General features: G+C 36.0%; 1 long non-coding RNA gene and 1 pseudogene across 2 annotated transcripts; one reads left to right on the top strand and one right to left on the bottom strand.

The window, feature by feature from the left end:
- Nucleotides 1-5,006: 5,006 nt before the first annotated feature.
- LOC111753342 (small nucleolar RNA U13) lies at nt 5,007-5,117 on the bottom strand (annotated as a pseudogene).
- A 3,874-nt stretch (nt 5,118-8,991) lies between these two features.
- On the top strand, nt 8,992-24,300 carry LOC134477365 (uncharacterized). Of its 2 annotated transcripts, XR_010049390.1 has the most exons (4): nt 8,992-13,838; nt 13,928-14,014; nt 14,335-14,417; nt 20,962-24,300. It is a non-coding gene; the product is annotated as an uncharacterized LOC134477365 (long non-coding RNA). The 2 variants fall into 2 exon arrangements; XR_010049389.1 differs by lacking the exon at nt 20,962-24,300 and having other exon boundaries at nt 9,850-13,838; nt 14,335-14,620.
- Nucleotides 24,301-25,912: the final 1,612 nt, after the last annotated feature.

The raw sequence follows: 25,912 nt of genomic DNA, 5'->3' as shown, positions 1-25,912 counted from the left end.
TTTACTATTTTTCTCCCATGTCTTCAATATTAAACTAAAGAATACTAAAGGTTTTCCAATGTTCAGATGTAGTACTTTAAAAATAAATAATTTTCAATTGTCTGTGAATGATTTATAAGACATGTTGGAAATACATTTGCATGTTTTCTGATTTGGCAATCTGAAAAATATAACTCTAGTGGTCAATTGTTTTTTAAAATTCATTTATTAAAATAAATATAGAACAACTGAAAGGATAATTTGCAAAGGTGGCAAGTTTTAAGTAGGCACTTAGATTTATTTTCCAAATTTCTCATGTTAGATAAACTTTTTTTTTTGTCTTTTTCCTTTTTATCGGTACCAGGGATCGAACTCACAACTGCCTGCTTACAAGGCAGGCGCTTATGCCGCTGAGCTAAATCCCCAGCCCCCTAAATAAACTTTTACAGTCTGCTCAGGCATTGCCCTTTTGCTATGGTATCTTCTCCTGAAACCTTTTCCTCTTCTCTTTCTCTCATTGGTCCCATTCCTCTCAGTAGTTATTATTTTACCCTGTTTTGGGGGTTTATTCAAGTTCACTTTACAAGCTTGTTAATAATTTCCTTTTCTTTGTCTACAAAATACCTTTTGTGCCAACTTCTCACTATGAATTATATATACATCATGTATCACAAAATTTTTTTTTGTTCTTGACTAATCATCGCTGTCATAATTGTTTTGAAAATAGCTTTGATAAGTGAGCCAGCTCAAATCAGCAATTTCTACAGTTACACCTTGAGCAAACAAATTATTTTATGTTTCACTTCTTTCATTATTCCCTCATAAGGGAAAGAAAATTGTTATATGGTGAGAATGCAGATGTAATTAAGTGTTTTGAGTACTCAATAGTTGTACTGATGGGTTTGGTCTGCTCAAATAATTGCTTTATGTTAAGACTAGGATCATATGTGTTCAATATTACTTTTCATTGAAAGAAATCAATGTTCCATAAAAACAAATGGTTATGATCATCTAATTATTAAATGTTGCACTTAATTTCAATTGATGCACTTAATTTTAATTGCAGCTCTTATGATATTAATCTTTAAAATGGCCACAAAGTTTCTTATACAGAAGGTAATACCTGATTTAGTTTTTTAAAAATCTGAGTTATAGGAATTTTTAAATGATTACATTATTACTTTTAAGCACCTACTAAACTTATTAACTTTATAGAATCTGTACTGAGTTTATTGTTTTTATTTAAGAATTGGTTATAATTAAGAAGTAATTTGGGTTTGAGTATAATTTATTTGTTCTATTGAAAAGGAAGTTTTTAATCAACTGAAGTAGCTGAAAAATCAGTCTTTTTCTTAATATACTTAAAAATGTTTTTCACCTAAAATATTACAGGAGTATAGTAGGTGAGGGAATTGGGTATAATGTTTAATACATGATCCAGATCTCAAAAGTAAAGCACAAATTTAAAGTGTCTTCTGTGTAAAAACTGTTAATAGCTATCATTCAAACCACTAGGTGGCAGCAACAAGCTTTTCCCAGTATGTACCTAAACAATGCATGTTTAAAACACTAAATTTCTTTTTTTTTTTTCTTTTTTTGTCTTTTTCCTTTTTATTGGTACCAGGGATTGAACTCACGACCACACGCTTGCAAGGCAGGCACTTATGCCTCTGAGCTAAATCCCCAGCCCAAAACACTAAATTTCATCCACCTAGAAACATTTGATACCACCCCTGCCAGTATGTCTACAGATCCTACCCATCTGCTTAAGGAAGACTACAACAAATATTGCTTTGGCCAGTTGCCAACTGTATAAGAAGATATTTTTGGACAAAATGTTGAGAAATAAAAAAAAAATGTTGAGAAATCAATCGAACACAGAGACTGTGACTGAGTTGACTCAGCGAAATGCAGAAACACACACACACACACACACACACACACACACACACACACACTCACTGGCCCAAAGGTCAGTAACTTTTCTTCTGTTCTCGGATCTATCACCATCTCAGAGGCTTGAATAAGTCACCAAATATCTCTCTGGTTCTTAATCATTTAATCAATAAAATGAGAAACTGCCCTAGATGAGTTAATTTGAAAATCCTTTCATTAAAAACTATTTTTCTTCTACAAATTCATTCAGAATTCTAATATGGAAAACAGATCAAAACATGAGTAACAGGAGACAAAAATAGGATTGGAAATGGAAGAAAAAGGTTCAGCAAGCAAAGTCCACCCTGCTTCCCCCCACTCTTGCAGTGTCTAACCTGGGGTCCCCAGGCCAGAAAATGCCATGTGGAGGCTAATGCACCACAAAATTACTGACATCCCTCCATTCTAGATGTCTCTGTTTCTAAGTTCATATCATTATGTCTTAAATTTTTTTATTAAACTTTTGAGAAAATTGTAGATTCACATTAATTTTAAAAAGTAGGAGAAGTCTCATGTTTCCTCCTATGGTAACATGTTCACTTCTACACCCATTGCACCCCACTTTGCTTAATTTACTACATATCTTAATTTGGTCATTTGAAGAATGTTATACAAATGGAATCATACGAATCTTACAAGATTCATTGTGCCTTCTTCTTACTCAACATAATCCTTTAGGGGCTTATCCAGATGACTGGATGTGTTCAGGGTTTCTTTGTAGTGTGGTGAACTGCATGGTACAGATGAATCTCAAGTTTTTAAACCAGTCACTCATTGAAGGAAGTATGAGTTGTTTCCAGTCTGCAGCTTTTACACATAAAGCTCCTGTCAACATTTGTGTATAAGTTTTCATGTGAATATAAGTTTGTATTTCTTGGGGATAAACACCTATAAGAGCAACTGTCATCATTATGCCATTTTTAAAGAAACTGCTAAACTATTTTCCAGAGTGAATGGACCACTTGATATTCCTACCAGCAATGTAGGGTGATATTTGGTGATTTTGCTCCTTTTTAAAGAAGAAATTTAGACATTTATTGGTGAGGAGTGTTATTGTGGTTTCAATTTGCACAATGGCTAATGATGATAAACATTGTTATATATGGTTATTTGCTATCTATATATTGTCTTCAGTGAAATGTCTTTTTCCCAGTTTATAATAGTTTTTAAACTATTGAGTTTTGAGAAGTCTTCATATACATTAGACTTAGTATTTTTTTTCACTTAACAGGATCTTTCACATGCCAGGCATTTTGAATTCTGATAAAATCTAATTTATTAACTTTTGTTTTTAGTTATGTATAATTAGTGTTCATTAATTCTTCTTTAAGTATTGGATACAATTTTCCAGTAAAGCCATCTAGGCCTAAATATTTAATTTGGGGGAGCTGAAAATTACAAATTCAATTTTCCTAATAGTTATTGTCTATTCAAACCATTTTTTAAAAAAATTACTGGGTACACTGTAATTGTTTTTCAAAGAGTTTTTTCATCTAAGTTGTTGAAATCGTGTCTGCGGAGTTGTTATTATTCCCTATTTTTTCCTACATCTGCAAAGTCTAGTATGTTATTCCTGTTTCATTTATGATACTAATTTATCATTTTTAACAAAGTAATCATCTGTGCCTTCTTTTTCTTTTTTTATTCTAGGTATAAGATTCATTGATCTCAGGTCTTTTGTTCAATGATTTTTCTCTATTGTTTTTCCTGCTTTTGATTTCATAGATTTATGCATTTTCTTTTCTTTTTCTTTTTATTTCCTTACTTCTGCTTGTTTTGTTATGCTGTTGCGTTTTTCTATGTTTTTGAGGTAAGAGATTTTAGACTGTTTGTCTTTATGATGCATGTGTTTAAAGTTCAAATATCTTCTAAACACTGCTTTAGCTGTGTCCTAAAATTTTAAACTGTTATGTTTCCATTTTCATTCAGTTCAATGTATTTCTACTTCCTTTTAGACTTCCTCATTGACTTCTTGTTTACTTAGAAGAATTTTTAAACTGGGTGTGGTGGCACACGCTTGTAATCCTAGCACTTGAGAGGCTGAGACAGGATGTTCACTTCAAGTTTAAGGCCAGTTTTAGACTACATGTGATTTCAAGGCCAACCAGAACTACATAGTGAAACCTTGTTTCAAGAAAAGAATGTTTAGTTTCATGCTTGGAGACTTTCCTGATATCTTTCTATTATTGATTTCTAGTTTAATTCCAGTGTGGTCAGAGGACACATTCCATATGATTTCAGTTCTTTTTAATTTGTTCAGGTTTGTTTTACAGTCTGTCATATTTCTTGGTATCATTTTGGTATATTACATTCCATGGGCACTTGAAAAGAATGAGTAGTTGTCAGAGTGCTCATAAATGTTGATTGGATCTCATTGGCTAACAGCGTTGTTGAGGTCTTCATATCTTTGCTGACTTGCTACCTATCTGTTCTGAATACTATTGAGAGAAAGATACAGTATTCTCCCTGAATATGAACGTGGATTCACCTGTATCTCCCCTTCCCCGCAACTTCACACGTTGCAGTTCAGTGTTTTGGCGCCTAAACATTTGGGATTACTAAATCATCTTGGTGAATTGACTTTTCATTTAGAATCTTCTCTTGTCTGGTAATAACTTCTTTTGCTCTGATGTTAATACCACTATCTCTGTTTTCTCTTCACTAAAGTCTGTGTGCTATTCCTTTTTCCATTTTTTCAAGAAAATTGCCTATGGAAAAAAAGAAAAAGAAAATTGCCAATATATTTGAAGTGAGTTTCTTATATACAGTATACACATTGGCCATGTTTTCAATCTCTTCTGTCAATCTGTCATTAAATTGATGTACTTAGACCATTTACATTTAACCTCATTATTATTTGAGGGCCTGTGTGCCAGTTTATATTTTTTCTGTTTAATATCTCTGTTCTTCACATGTATCCACTTCTTTCTCATATATTACTTCTATTTTTATCTTCAGTGTCCTTTTTAATGTAAATGTTAATGTTGTTTTTAATAGTTGCTTGAGGTATTATACTACATATACACAAAAAGTTTACTGGTGCATCATTTTAACAGTGCATGAAGTGTGAAAGTTCCTCTCTTCATTTCTTTTTTCACACCAAGGAGATAATGTGCTGACATTGTAGCAGAGTTTGAGGGAAACGCACATTCCACACAAATGCACAAGAAACCAAACTTTATGCTTATAAATTTCAAAATAATCTCATTTTTATATTATCTTAAAATATATATACATATATTTCAGTACTGAAATCATACCCAGGGCCTTTTCCTTGAGCTGCATTCTCTGCCCTTTTTCACTTTTCACTTTGAGGCAGAGTGAAGACTGGGCTTGAACTTGTGATTCAGCCTTAGCCTGCCCGAGTGCTGAGATTAGAGGCATTTGATACCACATCCAGCTTCTCTATATTCATTTAAATCCACATTAGATAGTGTTATGTATAGTTTTTAAATTAAACCATCAAACCTAATTTAGAAGCTCAAAAAGGAAAAGGAAAACCAGGCGTGCACATGCCTGTAATTCCAGCACTTGGGAGGCTGAGGCAAGAGGATTACCATGAGTCTGAGGTGGGCTACACCATAGTGAGTTCAGTGCCAGTGTGTGATCTACATAGCGAGAGCCTGTCACAAACAAACATATATACAAGAGAACGGGAATACATTGTATTCAAACATATCTTGGTTATCTTTCTTACATTGTTTCTTCTCGTCTGTTGTTTCCAAGACATCTTCTTTCATCACTTTATTGCTATATAAAGATTTTCCAGTATCCATTATTTTTAGGGTAAATCCATTGGCAACAAATTCTTTTGGTGTTATTCATCTAAAAATGCCTTTACTGTTCCTTCATTCCTGAATAAAGGATTCTGAATTATTGGCTTTTTTTAACCATTAAAAACAAGACAAAATGAAAACTGTTTTATACTTCCTTCTGCCTCTCATGATTTCTAATAGAAGAAATCCACTGTTATTTAAATTGTTTATCCCTACGTGTAAAGTAATGTGTGTAATGTCATTTTTCTCTTGGTACTTTCAGAATCTTTTCTTTCTCTTCTATTTTTGGAAGTTTAATTATATGTCTCATGGATTTCTTGAAGTTTATGCTGTTTGGGATTTTCTCAGTTTCTAGAATTTATAGATTTGGGGACCATGACCTTTTTATTTTACTCATTTTTTTATTCATTTATTTTTAAACTTGGGACATTTTTAGTCATTTCTTTAGATGCTCCTTCCAGAATTTGGAAGACATAAATGTTAGAACTTTTACTTTTATTCCGTAGGTTCCTGTTCTTTCTTTCTTTCTTTCTTTCTTTCTTTCTTTCTTTCTTTCTTTCTTTCTTTTTCAGTCTACTTTTCCTCTGTTGTTTGTAGTGGGTAATATTTCTGTTCCAGTTCACTGATTCTTATCTTTGTCTTCTTCATTCTGCTGCTGGAGAAAGTTTTTCAGTTACTTTATTTTCTGTTCTACATTTTCGTTTTGATTTTTCTTCATTTCTTCTACTTCTTTGGTAGGACTTTTTGGGCTTTTGTTTCAAGCATGTTTGTAACTGCTCACTGAAACAGTCCCCAGCTAGCTTCTCTTACTAGAGAGGTGTTGGAGGAAGCCAACTAAAATACAAGTTTGAATAAGGTACGTAACTTATTATCCAGATGTCCACATTTCAATTAAAACCGCACTTACCCTAAGAAGGAAGATCGCCAACTGAATGCGGGGGCGGGGGATGGACAATCTAGAGGTGCCAACTCCCAGAGGACAGAGTATTTAGAATGATATGGAAAAGATGCCAAAGCAGCCACCACTTCAAGGCCTTGTTGCTGTAGACAGTGGTGGGGTCCGCTTTTCCGCACACCACCAGCACCACCACCTCCTCCCCCCTCCTTCCCCTCCCCCTCCTCTCCCTCCTCCCTCCTCCTCCTCCTCTTCCTCCCCCTGCTCCTCCCTCCTCCCCCTCCCCCTCCTCCCCCTCCTCTCCCTCCTCCCTCCTCCTCCTCCTCCTCCTCCTCCTCCTCCTCCTCCTCCTCCTCCTCCAAGTGCCCCGCAGCCCTGAGGTGCGGGCACCCAGACACTGCGGCCAGGGAAACCCCAGTGTGGAGGCGGCAAGCTCACTGCTGCCCAGGAGCTTAAAGTCCCAGGGTGCTGATGGGATACAGTGTGGCTCAGGAGCTGAGCTGTTCCCTTTGAAGAAGAGGGTGGAATTCCAGGCTTTTGGCCTTTTCTGGAATGGGAGTCACTTTTTTTGTGGTTTGATGGGAGTGATTTGGTTGTTGCCTCCAAAGCAGCCCCTCTCTGCTCTTCTAGGCTGCCCCTTTCCCAGACTTCTGCTTAGGCAAAGCAGTCATCTTGAGAGAATCTTACTACTTGGTCCATGCCTGTTGGAAGTTATGGGTTATGAGCTTCTCTAACAATCAATTTAAGATATTTAAACAAAAAAAGAAAAACTGAGCAATTTACTACCGTGTCACCGTCCCCCAGCTGGCCTGTTTTCCTCACTTTTCTGTGTTTGTCTTATAGATAATGTCTGAAGTTTTAACTTCCTATATTCTTACTCCTTCTCAGAAGTGGAAGTCTCATTTCTGCTCTTGTTATCCCATTCTTTGAGATAATAGTCTCTACCCCACCACAGAAACAGTAATGAAGGTATATCAAAGTGTGCAATTAAAATCAAATGCGTAAGAGATTGTTATTGCTTGAAGATGTTTTATGAAGCAAGAAAGGCTTGAGGTCCCATCCCACTAAGTAAATGTTACCCTGTAAGTTCTGCAGTTCCTCAAACATTAACTAATAAAAAGCTCAAAAACAATTCACATGCTTTTATCACATGCCAGACGCTATGTCAAGTAGTTTACTAATGCCCTCAACAGTCAAATGCAGTAAATATTGTTATTAAACCTATTTTACAAATAAGGAAACTGAGACTTAGAAACTTGAAATAAATAGTAAGATCCTGGATTTGAACTAATTCTGTCTTAAACCAAATAATGAACTTTAATCCCTCTGCCATACTGATTTATTCATTTTATAATTTTAAAAAAATGCCTGTTGAAGGAACCTCCAGCTACTGTTTGCCTAATTCTAATCCGAGCTAAACTGTTGTCAAATAATAGAAATTAAAAAAAAAATACAAGCACTCACTAGTATTTGAAACAACAACTTCGAAGTCAGACACGTAGATAGCAAACAAAAAAATGGACAAATGCTTGATTTAGGAACAAAGATTTTATTTCTGGCGATGTCGCTTGCCTTCATGTTCTTCGGTTTCTGTGTGGGAGGATGATGTGTAGGAACAGGCACTGTTCTTTAATTGAGAGTGATGTAAGATGCGCCAGCATTATGAATCACAAGACAATGAAAAATTTCATGTGGCTTTAAAGCTCTTGAGCCTGAGGGAAAAATACATTCCTAGTCAGTGAAGTGTTGGGAGGTTGTGTATCAATTTCTTTACCTTTTCAAGTTATATAAAAGCACTTCTCCTTAACCATTAATGATGGCCTTTCCATTAACCAAATGTGTAGTATTACTATCACCTTTGAATTCGTTCTTTCCCTTAATGATCAGATAGATCTTTAGGAATGTCTTTCTACACAAATGCCTCTCGCAACTATTAGAAAACTCATCTTGAGCTGATTTTTTCTTGTTTTTAATCTCTCAACTCCCAAATAAATTTTAATAAGTATGTTTGTTGTTTCACCCTTATCATTTAAATTAACATCCTATTTAAGGACGTTTTGGTTGGAAAAATATCTCCCTAGAGCTGAAGACTGTTAATGAAAACACCCATCAAAGTTATAAAGAAATACAAGACAGGAAATGAGTGATGGCACCCTCAGCTAAGTTTTTATCAATCCTGTATTACTTCCCCTTATGGTAGTGATCATCAAAATCCTTTGTTTAATAGTAGACTAAACCATATTTAAGTTTTTAAAATTTTTTGTCAAAAGAACTTTATAACAATTTGTAACAATAAATGTAGGAGCACACATATCTCTTCAACATGTCAGTTTCATTCCTTTTGAATATATACCTAGCATGAGAATTGCTGGATCATAAGACAGCTTTTTTTTTTTTTTTTTTTTTTTGTCTTTTTCCTTTTTATCGGTACCAGGGATCAAACTCATGACTGCCTGCTTGCAAGGCAGGCGCTTAAGCCGCTGAGCTAAATCCCCAGCCCCATAAGACAGCTTTTTAAAATATGAATTTTAAAGTTAGACTTTCCTTAATTGAATCTTGCCTATATCATTTACTGTTTGATACTGGTCAAATTACATAATTTCCTCTGATTCAGTTTCTTCATCTGCAAAACACGAAAATACTAAAATCGTAACGAACTTTGTGCCTGGCATATACTAAGTTTCTTTTAGATGGAGTGTGTTATATTTACCAGTCCTCCCCAGCTAAAGAGTAGGTCTTGACGTTAATAGTCATTTATATTTATATATAAGAATTTGGAGTTTCTAATTATTTTTATAGTTTTATTTGGGAAGATTAGCCTTTGGAGTCAAACATACCTGAGTTTGTGTTGTGGAGAATTTACCTTTCCTATGTATTATTTCATGTCTAAAATAGGCGAAAGAATGCACTGTAGTTTTTTGTCATGAAATTGTATGTGAGAAACTCTCAACTGAGAACTCGTAAAGTACTTAATTAGTGGTAACTATTACTGCTAATATAATCAACTACATTGACCTGTATGCTAGATATTTCTTCTTCAGTTTCCTAGAGTTATTTAATTCAAAAGAGCTTAAAATGTAATAACTATTGCCTAGTTAAAATTTTAAAACATTAACCAAAATGGTTCTTAATAATTTTATATAATTGAAATATATGAACAATTTTATAACCAGAATCAGAAGTAGAGAATAGAATATTGGTTCCAGGGCTGGGGAAGGAGAAAGTAAGTATTTCTCAAAGGGCACAAAATTTCAGCTGGATAGAAAGAATAAATTAAGAAATCTATTGTATTCTTGAAAATTTCTGAGAGAGTTGATTGTGTTTTCATCACAAAAAAGTATGTGAAGTAATAGGTACAGTAATTGACTTAATTTAGCCATTCTATAATATATATTTCAAAACAATTTGTTATAGAAGGTGAATATGCATAAATTTTGTCTATTTTTTTAAAAAAATGTCAAAACTTTAAAAAACAGTAAGAATTCAAATATCTGATATGCTATATAGTCTCTGGTTGATCTTGATACGGAAGGGCTATTTTAATTTCTGTAGAATCTTCAGAACCTATCTAGGTATGAACATATCTTTATTTTTAGAAATACTCTTCCATTTCACTTTCCTTTTTGCTATTAGGTTGGACCTTCTGAAACTGTTGATATTCAACCGTTTTTGATAAAATGGTAAATTTTTTATTGTTTGATGTAAACAGACTAGTCTTTTCGTACCCTTCCTTTGACTTTTTTTCTTTTCTTTTTTTTTTTTTTTTTGAGACACGGTCTTACTATATAAACCAGGCTGGCCTTGAACTGTGTAACCCAGCCTGCCCTTGAACTCACAGTAATCCTGCCTCAGACTCCTAGGTGCTGGGATTATAGGCATGCGCCACCATATCTGGCTCCTTGATGACTTCTTCTTCTTCTTTTTCTTCTTCTTCTTCTTCTTCCTTCTTTCTTCTTCTTCTTTGTCTTTTGAGATAGGGTCTCGCTATGCATTTCAGGCTGGCCTTGAGCTCACTTTGTAGCCCAGGCTGGTCTTAAACTTGCAATGATTCTCATGCCTCAGCCTCTCAAGTGCTGAGATTACAGGCATGTGCTACCAGGGCCTGCTGCTCCTTGGCTTCTTGAAAAGCTCAAATACGCTTTCATTGTTCAAACCTTTCACAACCCTGTAGATCATAGTACACAAGAGTAATATCACACAAAATAACTGATTTGGTCCCCACCTTCCTCTAACGTAGCCCTTTTGCTTTCTGATCTGCTAACTTTTGTACATCATTTTGCATACTTATTGTTATGTCTTATTGTAATAACATAGACTCACAGGGAAGTCAATTGTGATTCTAGTGCCTTAGAGATTGGGTATATTTTCTCTTGTATTTACACCGGTTTGAAAGAAACAAGCCCAAGGCAAAAATAAAGTTGGAAAAATTTTCAAAGTAAGCTTGTTCTTTCAACATTTTTTTCAATCAGCGTGTATTAAGTACCCACAGGCTACTGGCACTGTGTGAGGTGCTAGAGTATAGAAAGATGTAAAATGGAAAAAAAATCACCTTGGGCTCAGAAAAACTTGAAGAACAATTTACGTATGGAACTATTAAGCTTTCCTTGCAATTTTCTGGTTTCTAACTCTCTATCCTTAAGGCAAATTATACAGAAAAGCATTGTATTGTTGACTAATTTTACAAATTACAGTTAAACTTTTTTGAAGTTATCAGTTGATAGTTCACAAAATAATTTCTAATGCTAAAAGTCATATAGATCAACTGTCTACAAATCTGAACTTCTTTTCTTAAACATGAAAGTGGCCAACAAAAAAGCATCCCAAATTCTATAGTTGCTCAGGTTGTTTTGTCTCACAGATCTGGGCTTAAACTTGCAATGATTGGAGGCCTCAAACCACATCAATAGATTTTATCCTTGGGGCTAAGCAAGGAGAGGGACCAATCCTTTCCTTTGGCACTGACTTGTTCTTCCAAGTTGAAGTGATGTACATTTCAGAATTGTCAAGATCTCATATTATTTATTAAAGGTGGTTCTTTTTTCACATACATATCATTTACTTAATAATTTGGCAAATATTTACTAAAAGCCTGCTTGTGTGTCAGGCCCAAAGCCACATGATGAGGCTGTGATAATGTACAGAATATGTTCCTTGACCTTGATGGGCTCACAATGCAGAATTGTAAGTAATTATAAAATAAAATAAATGCTAAAATGCAGAGAAAAGCATTTACAATCTTTAAGACTGGGTGTAGAGCATCCAAGAATGTTTACTGAAAAGGCTGTGTTTGAGTTAATTCTTAAAAAGATAAGTAGGCATTTTCAAGGGACAACCGAATAAAAGACACCACAGGAGAAGATGAGCATTAATTAATTAATTAATTTGTTGAGACAGGGTCTTGCTATGAATTGTAGGCTTGTCTTGTAACCCAGATTGGCCTTGAACTCAAGGGAGTCCTGCCTCAACCTTTCAAGTACTGAGATTATAAATATGTCCCACTATACTTAAGAACAAAAATTTTACATGCTAGTCTGTTCAGATGTATGCAAATGTACTTGAAGATAATGACAAGATTATGAAATATGTTAAGGTTATGAAGAGGAGATTAGACTTTACCATGAAACTAACTAGAATTTTTTTTTTTTTTTTTTTTTTTGGTACTGGGATTGAACTCCTGAATTCGTGCGTGCCGGGCAGACCCACTCAGCTACATCCTTGGCCCCAAAACATCTTCATTTAGTAGTATAATCATCAAATATATTTTGGAATATCATTCTGCTTTGTGTTAGATGTCCTCTTGAAAGCCTCATGCACTCATGGGTGGGCTTTTGGAAGGTGACTGGATCATGGGGTTTTGTACTCATCAGTGGATTTGGCTACTGATGAGTTTATAGCTAATGTGATGTTAGGAGGTGACATTTGCTTGGAGGAGATGGGCCACTTGGGCATGGCTGGAAGGGTCTATCTCCCTCTCTCCTCCACTGATCTCTCTCTCTGCTTCCTACTGCTCTACCATGAGCTGATTCTTCTCTGTCACACCCTTCTGCTACTAACCCTGCCTTGGATCTAGCAGGGACTATAGACTGAAACTTCTATTAACTATAAACCAAAATAAGCCTTTCCTTCTTAGGGTGATAGGTGTCAGGTATTTTGTCTCAGTAATGAGAAAAATGCTTAAGACATGTGAGAGTGACTTAATTGTTAAGGGAATTACCACAGGGATAGCAGATCCATTTTCTAAACTGCAGGGTAAGATTTGTGAAGTACAAACCCAGTATGTGAGAATTGAGAGATGGTAGGCTATAACGACTTCTAGGTTTCTGACTGGACTGATTATGATAGAATGTTTTTCATTAATTTTAAGAAATGTGCTTTTAAACCAGGTTTAGTGATGCATGCCTGTAATTCCAGCACTTGAAAGACTGAAGCAGGAGGGTCAAGGCAGGAGACCAGTCTGAGGTACAGGACAAGACCATGTCTCAACAAAAACAAAAACAAAAACAAAAACAAAACATGCTTTTTTCACATTTTAGCATTTCTGAAATTGAGATCAGTCTTATGCATGATGGCTTGTTTATCTGACAGTGTTGGTTTTTTTCTTCTCTGGGATACAACGAATAATAACACATCATCTTCATATACCATTACCAAATCTAAAGGTGAAGATTCTTTTGATTTAGTATAACATGGGAGATAAGGTCAGCTAATTCTCAAGTGGAAGAGTAGCTTTGAACAGGAGGGAGAAGGCCATCACCTATGAGAAACAAGTTTTTAAGTGCCTTTTGTGTAGTAAGCTTGCTCCCTTCCACTGAACTATGCCCCCACTCTGGGCATGGTGCTTTTAACTACTAAATACTAATTTATTCATTAAAACAAAAGCCATATTCCTATATTGCTACTCGAGGTGATCTCAGCACATGGAGTATTGATTAATCGGAGCGGGTGAAATTTTCTATCTGGATATTTGGACATTCGTAGGTGGAGATAGGCAGGCTCAGACCTCACCTAGAAATCTGGACTTGCAAAAGGGCAGACTGTTAAAGGTTTTTGTTGACTCATGTTCTGTTGAATTTGGCATCTTGCACTGTTCGATGTGAATTATTTACAAAAGTTAATATAAACGAGGATCTCCATAGCCTCAATCTTGTAGTACTTCAGCAAAAAACACTTTCATGTATCCCCTGTGGTGGTCAGGGTGGAGTTTAAACTTGACTGGCTTTAGGATCTGCGCAGGGATCAGAGCAGACTCACAGGTGTCTTGGTGGGTCATATGGGTTGGGCTCGGGCCTCTGTTTGGTATTCCACCCCCTTACTCCATGGCACTCTTCTGCTTTGCTTCCAGGCTGCCACGAACTAAACAGCTTTGTTCCACCATGCACCTCCACCAGGACTTTTCTACCTTGGAACCAGTTGACCATGGACCAAAACTGTGAGTCACATGAAACCGCTCCTCCTTTAAATTGTGGAGGACTGGGTTTTGTCCAGTGACAGGAAAGCCACAGTCACCAGACACCACAAAATCATTATGGGCTACTGTTTTAATGTGTAATTAGTCTCATCACATATCCAACCAGAGTCATCATGTAAAACAAAATTTCATGTCACTTCCCTGTTTAAAACCTCCCAGTGTTGTCCATCACTATTGGAATAAACTCAAAATGTGCCTCAGCCTGTAAGGTCCTGTATGATGGAGGCTGCTTACCTGACTGACCTGATTATTCCTCTTGTTTCCTTCTTCCTCCCTTCTAGACAAACTGGCCTTCCTGTGGAACCTTCCGACATCACCATTTCCCCTCCTCAGGACCAGTGCCTGCACTCTTCTCTGCCTGCAGGTCCTTCCTCAAGATTGTCCCAATATTATTTCCCTTCATTTGGGTCTCTTGTCAAATGTCACTGACCCTGAGAGGTGTTGCCCAAATGCATAATCTATCCAGTGCCCCACACTACCATGGTCCTCACCTTTATCAGCTTCATTTCTCTTCACTGTACATAAGTATAATCTGAAATTAAAGAGTTCATTTTTACCTCACTATAATGTAAAATATAGAGGACTTTATCTTACGCTGGAACTGGGCATGGCACATAGTAAGTTTTCAGTAATAAATACCCATTAAGTGGATTCTATAGTGTTGAAGATCTGAACTAAATGTCACTGTACTAGAAAAGTCTATGCTGTTCTAGAATGTCCATGAGGGTCATAGTGTGTCTCCATGAAGTAATGGAAGACTCTTGTGCATATGTCTCAAAGCTTTAATAAGATTCTAAACTTCTTATCTTGGTTGATTAAACTAAGAATTGAGTCAGAAGAACTAAAAACTAATACCCAGAGGCTTATAGCTCAAAGTATGAACCAGTGTCAGCATTACCTTTGAGTTAGTTAGAAATACAGTAGGTATCTCAGACTTCACTTGAATTACAGTAGTGAGTGTGTGTGTGTGTGTGTGTGTTGTTCTTGGTGCTGGTGCTGGGAACTGAACCTAGGGCATTGCACAGTCTAAGCATATTCTCCACAGTTGAGCTTACTCCTAGCACTTTTAGCAGATTCTTAGGTGATTTGCATGCACATTAGAATTTGAGAAGACTAATCTGTAGCACTATTTTATAATTTGCAGAGTGATGAAATCAATTCAGCATATGAGTCACAACTGCCAATGTTTTAAATGTATAGAGTGGAAAGAAATAGGATAGTCTTGATTAAGACGACAAAATATCAGAGCCAGGTATACTTGTAATCTCAGCACTCTGGTAGGCTGAGCAGGAGATCTCAAATTTGATCCCAGTCTGAGCAACATAGTCTCTGCCTCAAAATAAAAATATAAAAGGACTAGAGGTATAAGACTCAGTGGTAGAGCACCCCTGGGTTTTATTCCCTGTAACCCCAAAAACAAATCAAACTGTAAAAAATCAGACTGTAAAATGCATAGGTTAAGTGTTCTTTTAAGAAAACATTGGGCCAGGGACCCTGTGGCACAGTGCCTGCGTGGCAAGTGTGAGGTCGTGAATTTAATCTCCAGTACAAAAAAAAGAAAAAAGAGAGAAAGAAAGATAAAGAAAGCATTAGGTGCCTGGCTAGCTCAGTTAGTAGAGCATAAGAAAGCATATTCATGTCTGTATAAGAGCACATGAAAAATGTATGTATTACTTGAGTTATGGCTAAATACTTGGTAGCTCTGATCCACACAGGAGCCTGGAACATGAGGTGGGAATTAACCTATGAAGGAAGGTGATACTGTACAGTGGCAGTTGAATCAATCATTTCTTCTTCTTCTTCCATTCCCTTCTTTCTTTCTGGATTTTTTTTTTCTCTTTTTATCAATACCGGGGATCAAAATCACGACTGCCTGCTTGCAAGGCAGGTGCTTATGCTGCTGAGCTAAATCCCCAGCACCCTCTTTCTGGATTTTAAATGCAATATAACCCAAGAACAATGAACTTTCAAGAAGCTGAGACAGAAGCAATCAATGGTCTTGAGAAGGGAGATCACTAAATCTGTTGTTACAGTTTACATTTAGGCTTTAATTCTTCAAGCCTGGCCTTTTAATTGCTGCCGTGGTTTCCTTTCTTCCTCACTTTCCCGTATCATTTCAATAAATCTTCATCATCACTTAGGCAAACCTTAAGTGTAAAGTTCTCCCTGACAATGTGAAGTAGCCCGGAACACTGGCCATTGCAACATAAAATGATGCAAGAACCCAGCCTCTGATACCTAGAAATGCTCTTGAGACTTGAGAATCTGAACCTTCTTGTGAGAACTGCTGCCCTAAGCAGTATGCTAATAGTAAATTTGTTACTGGTAACCACTCTGGACCTAATCACTGGACTAGAAATCATTTGTCAAATAATTATGGAGCTCACACAGGTAGGAAAAAGTATTTGAGGTGGCTCTGTGTAAAACCTAGCTCTTTGTTTCTTCCACTAAAACCTGAAGGAAATGTAAAAGATATTAAAATATCTGAAACCAACAATTTGGGGCACTATAGATGTCCTTACCTCAATACATGCACTATTTATAACAGATTTAGAGGGTTACAAGGACTTTGGGGTATCTTAAGAATAAAAAAAAGAGTATAAAAATAAAATATACAAAGAATAAATTTTAACCATAAAGGGTGATAGAATTTTCATATAAACCCATAAACATATTTTGGACGAATATATTTTGAAACTATTTATATTTGTCATCCTTTTAAAATCTGATACATATGTCAGACTAAAGTTTCTCATTTCCTCAACAAATATTGCAACATATAAAAATCACACAGGGTGAACTAATTATTTATATTACTATATCTTTTTAAAAAATCTGTTATATTTAAGGTATTATAGAATATGAAATTAAAACTTTTGAATAATCTCAAAGCAATTTTCCTAAACAGAAAATCTTGAGCATTGATAAATTAGATAAGTAGGGGCCAGATTTTTACATGTTGGAGAAAAAAGAACCTAAATAAAAATCAAAGTTTTGCTAATTAAGGAATTAAAAGTTGGTGTATTGCTATGTAACTTAGATTTTGTGATCTCTTCCTATTCATGTTTACCAGTTTCATTATTTATCAGTATATGCCCATTAAATGAGCAATTTTAAAGCAACAAAGTAAAATTTTTGTCATTTCAGTTTCCTTTTGGATAATTTCATGCCTGTAAAGCCCATAATCCAAAATTTCAGACAATCTAACTGTGTAAAAATGTTAGGATTGGGGGCTGGGATTTAGCTCAGCGGCATAAGCGCCTGCCTTGCAAGCAGGCAGTCGTGAGTTCGATACCTGGTACCGATAAAAAGGAAAAAGACAAAAAAAAAAAAAAAATGTTAGGATAACATAGAATGACCAAATGAATGAGAAGAATAATTTGCAACTATACTGTCAAGATTTCTTGTTCTTGTCACCCTCAATTTGCAAATATCCTATGATAAATTCCCACTACCAGAAAGACCTATGCATGAACCTCTTCATTTTCAAGAACTTACTTCCTGGTAAATATCAGGCTTTTGATGATTAAAACATTCTGAATGAGGACCCCTGTTTTTAGCTATGGCAAAAAGCTTGTATTGGCATATCACTCCCAATAATGTCAGTTGTAAGTAAGTAAAGGATCTTTATCACCATTATTACTCAGCCAACATGGCCAGATAACAAAAATGAGTAAAAATAAAAACTGGAAAAAGTAAAACATTGTTATTATTATGCTATATGATTGTTTATATAAGTAAGTCAAAAGAATAAAATAAAAACTGTTAGAAACTAAAAGAGATGAAAGTTAATATATGGAAGCAAATAAAATATATAGGAAATGAGAAAGATTTTATGAGGAATATCAAAACATTAGTAAGGAATTTTTGAAAAGTCATATAAAATGCTGGGCATGGTGGTGCATGCCTTTAATCACAGTACTCTGGAGGCCGAAGCAGGAGGATTGTTGCAAGTTTGAGATCAGCCTGGGCTACAGAGTGAGCCCAAAGCCAGCTTAAACTCATAGACTCTGTCTCAAAAAGACAAAAAAAAAAAAAAAAAAAATATATATATATATATATATATATATGTATATACATATATATGTGTTATATATAATGATATTAGGTACTCTTATTCTGGACAAGGCAAAGATATTAATTTTTCCTAATTCAAGCTATAAATTTAGTATAACTCCATAAAAATACAAATATGACTTATTTTAGAGCTAGTAAGCTGATTCTAAGATGTAAATGAGAAATAAACAAATGTAAGGTGCAGGGAAAGTCTAAAAAATTAAATAAATGAGGTGTATTTTTCCACTAGATGGTAAAATATGTTTATTTATTTTATTTTACTTTTTGGTACCACGGATCAAACTCATTACCTCACACTTGCCAGGCAGGCGCTTATGCTGCTGAGCTAACTCCCTGTCCCCCTAAAATATGTTTTATGAGTAAAAACATTGCTAAATGTGGCACTGATAAATCAAAGCATATGTAATACATATATGTTGAATAAATTAGCAGTTAAATCAGTGAAATTGGAAAACAACCAAACTGGAGGCAAGCTTGGTGTCTATGACCACTGCGAGACAGAGCAGGAACACTGCAAGTTTTAGCCTAGTCTGGGCAGCTCAGAGACTCAGTAAGACCCTGGTTCAAAAATAAAGTTTTAAAGGGCGAGGGGAAGGTGAGGTTGTAGCTGGATTCAAAGAAGATCCTAGTTTGGTCCTTAGTCTTTCTTTCCTTCTCGCTGTCTCTCTCTCTGTTTTGTTTTTCAAGACAGGGACTCACTATTATAAATATTAATTCAAGCTTATCAGATTAATGAATCATTACAGAAAGAATTCCAGAATTTATTTTTGGAGTGAAGAAGCAAAGTAGTATCCTATTGTGTTAAAAATGATATAAAAGAGGGTGGGGATTTAGCTCAGCGGCATAAGTACCTGACTTGCTGTATTTTTTTTTTTTTTTTTTTGTCTTTTTCCTTTTTATCAGTACCGGGGATCAGGATCGAACTCACGACTGCCTGCTTTCAAGGCAGGCGCTTATGCTGCTGAGCTAAACCCCCAGCCCCTGACTTGTAAGCAAGCAGTCGTGAGTTCGATCCCCGGTACCGATTAAAAAAAAAAAAAAAACTTTAGAAAATAATGTAAAGGATTCATATTAGTATGTGTTGTTTAGAGAAATGGAATCAATAAAATATATGTATAATTATAGAAGGGAGTTTATTAGAGGTAGGATTACAAGATTAGAGACAGAAGAGTCCAAAATGGTCATCTGCATACTGTAGACCTGAAGGATCCAGTAACTGCTTAGCTCAAGAAACTGGAAGCCTCAGAACAAGAGAAATGAAGGGTGCAGCACCTGTCCCAGGTCAAGGCTCAGAAGGTCACTGTAGTTGTCACAAGTCTCCAGGGTAAAGCTGAAGAAATTAGAGATTGATGTTCAAGAACAACAGTGAATAGTGGAGCTCTTCCAAAATGGGGATGCTTCCTTTTTCTTTCCCCTTTTATGCCACCCAGGCTGCAAGATTATTTTTTGGTGCAGCCACATGTAGGTGGGTCTTCCTCAACTCATCAGTCACCCACAAACACACCCAGAGCCGTGCTTCACTAATCTGGTAGGTGGGTCTTATTCAGGTCAAGTTGACATATCAGTTACTGGTCACCGTTCACTCCTTGTCAACTGACAGTCAGACATATTTCCTTAAACCATACTTAAACTCTAAATACAAATAGAAATGTACTAATTCCCTCCTGAGAATAAAAGGCAAAAATCTTTTGGGGGGGGAATGCTGACTCTTTTCCTGACATTCCATAATTTAAATATTATAATGTAATAATACCTACATACTTATATTAAGTCAGTCAATGTTGTCAAAAAGAAAACAATGATATTGCTTAATACATGTGTATATGTATACAAGTATGTTAATAAAACAGGAAATATTACTCATGACAATTAAAATATCATTTCTGTATCTATCTAGTATTTATAATTACCTTCTTGTACTACCCATTTTGTACTCTTGAGGCCTTCAATAAGCACCTCAGCAGATCTTGATTTTTTACCTTCATGCCTGAACATTATGGGCCATTTATTATCCTGCCTGGACTGGGTTGTTATCATTTAACACTGACTTTAACACAACAGGTCATGGTAATACTAGAAGATACCTTGAAGGTATCCATTCTTACCTCCATTGTGGAGTAATAGTCTGATTTTCCTATGGATCAATCATCTCAACTGCATGCCATTTGGCAAATATTTATACACAAAACACCTTCCATATGCCAGATACTGTGATACAGTGATGCACAGTCCTTAAGGAACCTAAACCTAAACTGCGTGTGTGTGTGTTTTTAACCTAGTGGTTTTGAGTCATTTTCTGATTATGAAGCCTTAACATTTTGATGGAATCCAAACAAATCTCACAAAATAACATGCAGAAATTGAGTGGTTTACAGTTTGTTTTTGTATTGAATGTTAATTCCTTCAATATATAATCTAAGGATGGGCTCTGGAATCAGAGATACATGTGCTAAAATATTTGGAATTATCATGCACTAGCTGTGTAATCCTGGACAAGTTACTTAATCTCTCCATGTCTCCTTTTTCTGATCTGTGGAAAGAAAGTAATATTAATTCTGCTTCATGGGGTTATTTGAAAGGTTGAAATAAGCACTATATGAAGGGGCTAGCATAGTTCCAGCTTGTAGTAGGCAAAATAAAATCCAGCCACAATAATTATATAAAATATTGTTTACTCATTTGAATTAGATCCAAGTATGTCAATATAATAAAAGTGAATTTTAATTTTGCTCAATAGTAAAGTAGCAGTGAAAGATTGCTTTTTATCTGCATAAGAATTTGGTTTATTATCTATAGCATCTAGTTGACTTTATCTTTTTTTTTAATTGTAGGGAATGCAGAAGAACATGGGCTTATATACATTGATACTCCAAGACTGAGTTGAATTCATGGCTCATCATTGTCATTATACAACAGTAAAATCATTTTGGTTGGGTATATGTCTCTCAAGTTTTTTTGTAAGCCATAAAGGATGATTAAATTTAAGTTTAATTTTAAATTCATTTGAGTGGAAGTAACACTCAAATGTTTTTAATTATTGAAGACTTCTGATCGCAGAGAAACTAGTAAGACTCAGTAGGCTTCAGATCAGAGAAAGTCTTTTACATTGAAAATTTTATATTGCATCTTCACTTTTTTGAAATGGTGCCTGAGCTATAAGTCAGTGTGGTTTATTTTAGCAACTTTCATAATGGTCTGTGTACAATCTTAGATCAAAAGATTTACCTTAGTCTTGTGATCAAAAATATCTCTGGTGTGACAAAATTGTGAATGAGCTCCCAAATTATTCCAAGCAGGTCTCTCCCACTCCCACTAACTCATAGGATTTAGTTACAAACTTGAAGATTTGTTAGTTCAAAAGTCAGTGGACTGGGCTGGGGATTTAGCTCAGTGGCGTAAAGTGCCTGCTTGGCAAGCACAAGGTCATGCGTTTGATCCCTAGTACAAAACCAAACCAAACCAAACCAGAAGAGAAGGACTTGATGTTCTTTGAGAGATACTAAAAACAAAAAACAACAAAGAAAGTCAGTGGACTAACTGCAATAGAGAAAACTTTCCATTCTGATCTCTTTTCTGGACAAAATTTCTTTAAAAAACCTGAAGTCAGGACTAGGCCCTGATAGAGCTGATGACTGACGCCAGCTGAAGACAAGACTCCTTTCACAGTCGCTGGCACAGCCCAATTCCTCTTGATGGAGAGAGTGATGAGTCATGCCAATGCACGGACTGTCTTCCGGAAAGCAGCCAAACCAGGTGTGTTAATGAGCTTTGTGGGTACTCCCCTTGTATGTTCCATCTTGACAAAGACACTTTATCATCATTTTGAAAACGGCAATGGTTTGTGAAGTTTCCAAAGGGAGTTTGGAAAAATCGGAATAGTACTTCATTGGCATTGCTATCACTGTATAACTAATAATGCAAAAACTGGTTAAAACGGGAACTAGCGCAGTTTTGTCCAGCTGTTTGCCTGTGGAAATAAAGAGGCTTTAGGAACCAGTTTAGAGATGTTTGCAGATATTAGAAGAAAGACCAGTAATTCTAAAAGAGATGATGCCTTTTGAAGTTAGCCTGGCTTTAGTTTTCTTCTTTTGCTCCAAGCCACAAACCATGTCAGATATTTCCAGGGTACATGGCTTCACTATGTTCTCTCTAATTATGTGGGATTTTTTTTGCTTGTCAAAAAAAAAAAAAAAAATAGGGAGATTTTAAAACTGCCCCATGACAAGCTAGGTCAAGTTTAATTTTGTTAAACTTGCAGCCTTTTAGAATCAAAGTAGTCTTAGGAAGGATTTAGGTAAGCCCAGGTATTTTCCTTTAAAAATTACTTTAATTTCTGATAGATTTCAAACACAGAAAAGCACAGAAGATGATATAACAAGTAGTTCATGTACTTCCACTCATGTCAAGACTTTATAACATTTACTTTAGGTCTTTTTGTATTTAAACAAAATGTTACAAGACAGCAATGATGCCTCTCCTATCGTTTTTTTCTTTCATCTATCCTGAGAAGTGCTAACAATCTGAATCTAATGTATTTCTACTTTTATTACCAAAGTATATCTTAACAATATTGCATTACTGTGTACACATTTTAGAAATGTATTTACTTGGTTTTATATTTATTTTTGAAAAAAGGTTTTATTATGTAGTTCAAGCTGGACTTGAACTTGCTATGCCATTCAGGCTGGGAGGCTGAGGCAGGAGGACTGTAAGTTCACCTAGTTAACCAACAAACTAGTGACTTGGCAAGACACTGTCTCAAAATAAAAATTTTAAAAATTCTGGGATGTAAGTCCAGTGCAAAGTCCATAAGTTCAATCCCAGTAATGGTGGTGGGGTGGGGTTAAGTCCAAAGTCTTATGTGAGACTCAAGACAAACTCAGCTGTAAGCTCTTGTAAAAAACAAAAGAGATTAGGCACTTCCAAGATATAATGGTAGGAATGCAATTGGATAAACATTTCTATTCCAAAAATGAGAACAAAAAAGCCAGAAAGGAAAAATCAGCCCAAAACAAGATCACAGCCCATCAGGGAAGACATTAAATCTTTTACAAATCCAATACCCTGGGCACTCTGTGACTAAGGGGTGGGCCCACAAACCCTTGAACACCCTGCTCCGTAGTTCTTGCATTGTGCGTGCCTGAGGAGCACACAGATAATGAAAATTTGCTACTCACACAAGCTGCACCTAACTTCAGGCAGTGCATTGTGGGGGGGGGGGGGAAACAGGCAAACAAACCTCAAGGCATCCCTGGGTCTGATGATAATATTTTGAGATGATTGTGGTTGTTGTAAGAATTGAGTATATTTTAAAACGGCTGCAGTGGTTTATGGCCAGTGGTCTGATCATAGGTTCAGAGGATAGCGGTATGCAGTGTGGCATCTAGGGGGGAATCTCCTTCTGAGGGTTGCAGCCATTGATGATTCGCTATGGTGTTGTTTCTACTGTTCCCACATCATTTCCACTGTTTTGTTGGGTTGGGTTTTATTTTGTTTGATTATGTCAAATCCAATGGCAGGAGCAGCTATTTCAAAGATAGCAAGATATATTATGGTAGCAATTTTGGATTTGCTATTGACTTGTTTTGAAGTCCTTTATTGGATTCATTATTTTGTTTTTATTGTTTCTATTCTATTCTGTTCTGATTTTACTATGTCCAAAGTTATCTGCAGCTATTTTGAAGACATTAAAAGGCATTATGATAACTGTTGATTTTGTAATGTTTTGAAGTCCTGTGTCTTTTACATTGGTTTGTTTTGATTGGTTTTATTGTTTTAACCTCTTTAAAATAAAAAAAATTAGAAATTATAAAAAAGTAAAACATCTGCAGCTAGGATAATGGATTAGTTTTGTGGTAAGGAGAAGAGATAAATCAAGGAAGCTTTCTAAGTTTTTGCTTCAGCAACTGGATGGATGGTGAGACCATTTTTCAAGATGGGAAAAAATGAGAAAGGAATGGGGTGAGGCCAATGCAGAAGTGGATGAAGAGTTTTGTTTGGCAAAAGGATATCAGATATTCACATGGAGATGTCAAATGGGCAAATGGAGCATGAGAGTCTGGAATTTAGGGAAGAAAACATTACTTTGACATAAATTTGGCAGTGATTCTAAAACCATGGGATGCCGTGGAATTGTCTTGGGAGAGAGTGTTGCTTGAGAAAAAAAGAGGGCCAATGACTATGTCCCAGAGGACCTCAGCTTTTAGGGTTAAGCGGAAGAGGAGAGGATAAAAGAGGCTGAAGCTGGAGAGCAAAAAGAAAATTTTTTGGTAATTAAAATTAGAAGACTAAAGAGTTAAAGACTGAAGGGGTCATTACTTGTGCCAAATAATGCAGAAAGGCTAAGATTTTTTAGGAAGCTATAAGCACTGGGCTTTTTTTCTAAATGTGAAATTTGGTGATAATTTTGACAAGCACTGAGAGTGATTACTGGTGGAGGATGATGTCTAAACACCATTTGGAAATTATTAGAGAAAAAAAGGCAAAGTGGAAGTAGCAACAGTGGCTAAAGATAACTTTTCCAAGAATTTTGACAGTGAACATGAACTAAAAAAACAGAACGCTGACCAGATTAGACTCTGGAGTCCAGGGAAACTTATGTCTTTGAGAGTATGGTAGCCAGAAAATGGTCCCCAAAGACTGCTAGGCACTAATTCTTAGAATTTGTGAATAGATTGTCATACTGAAAAGGGCAATCAATTGACTTTGAAATAGGGAGATTATTTTGGATTATGCAGGAGGTCCCGAGAATCCATAAAATGACTAAGGAAGCCAGGGGTCATGGCACATGCCTATAATCCCAGCACTGTGTGAGGCTGAAGCAAGAGGATTGAAAGTTACAGCACAGTCTGAACAGTTGAATCATTTAGGGAGACCCTATCACTAAATATAAAGGGCTGGGCGTGTAGCTTAGCATGAAGATCCTGTATTACCTCCCCATGTAAGAAGGAAAAAAAAAGTCAGAGGACACAAAAGAGAATCACAGGGAGATGTGACTATGGAGAAGACATAGAATGCTGCTTGCTTTGAAGGTGAATGAAGAAGACCACCAGCCAGAGAATGTAGGTGGTCTCTGGAGGTGAAAGAGAGAAGAAATGGAAGGAAGGAAGGAAGGAAGGAAGGAAGGAAGAAAGGAAGGAAGGAAAGAAAGAAAGAAAGAAAGAAAGAAAGAAAGAAAGAAAGAGGAAAGGGAGACAGAGACAGACAGTGTTATCTCCTCTAACTGGAAGAAGACTTCCGGCAAGGGAATGCAGCCCTGCTGGCCTCTCGATTTTAGCCCAGTGAGGCCAGTATGGACCTTCTCTCCTATAGAAATGTAAGATGATAAAGTTTCTTTTTTTTTTTTTAATTTTTTTTTTGTCTTTTTCATTTTTATTGGTACCAAGGATCGAACTCACGACCACCTGCTTGCAAGGCAGGTGCTTATCCCACTGAGCTAAATCCCCAGCCCCGATGATAAAGTTTCTTGCTTAAAGATGCTATAAAAGGTTGTTATGAGAATAAATCAAAAGCTAAGAGAGAGAGAACTATTAAAGGTCATTTGTATGCTTACAGAAATGATTTAGTAGAGAATAAACTGTGCAAGAGAGACGGCTATAAAAGTAGGAGCAAAGTACTTGGCAATAAAGAGACAAGAGTAGGGCTGCACCTCACAGAGGCAGGAGATTCACTGTGAGTTTGAGGCCAGCCTGGTCTACAAAGTGAGTTCAAGCCCAGCCTGAACCACATAGTGAAACCCTGCCTCAAAAAAGACTGAAGAAAGAAAGTTGGGAATTGAAAAAC

This window comes from Cavia porcellus, unplaced genomic scaffold (assembly GCF_034190915.1).
Source record: "Cavia porcellus strain 051 isolate PalLab524CR breed Dunkin Hartley unplaced genomic scaffold, mCavPor4.1 scaffold_8, whole genome shotgun sequence".
NCBI lineage: Eukaryota > Metazoa > Chordata > Mammalia > Rodentia > Caviidae > Cavia > Cavia porcellus.
The sequence above is the reverse complement of the archived record's forward strand: the minus strand, read 5'-3'. Positions and strand labels throughout refer to the sequence as shown.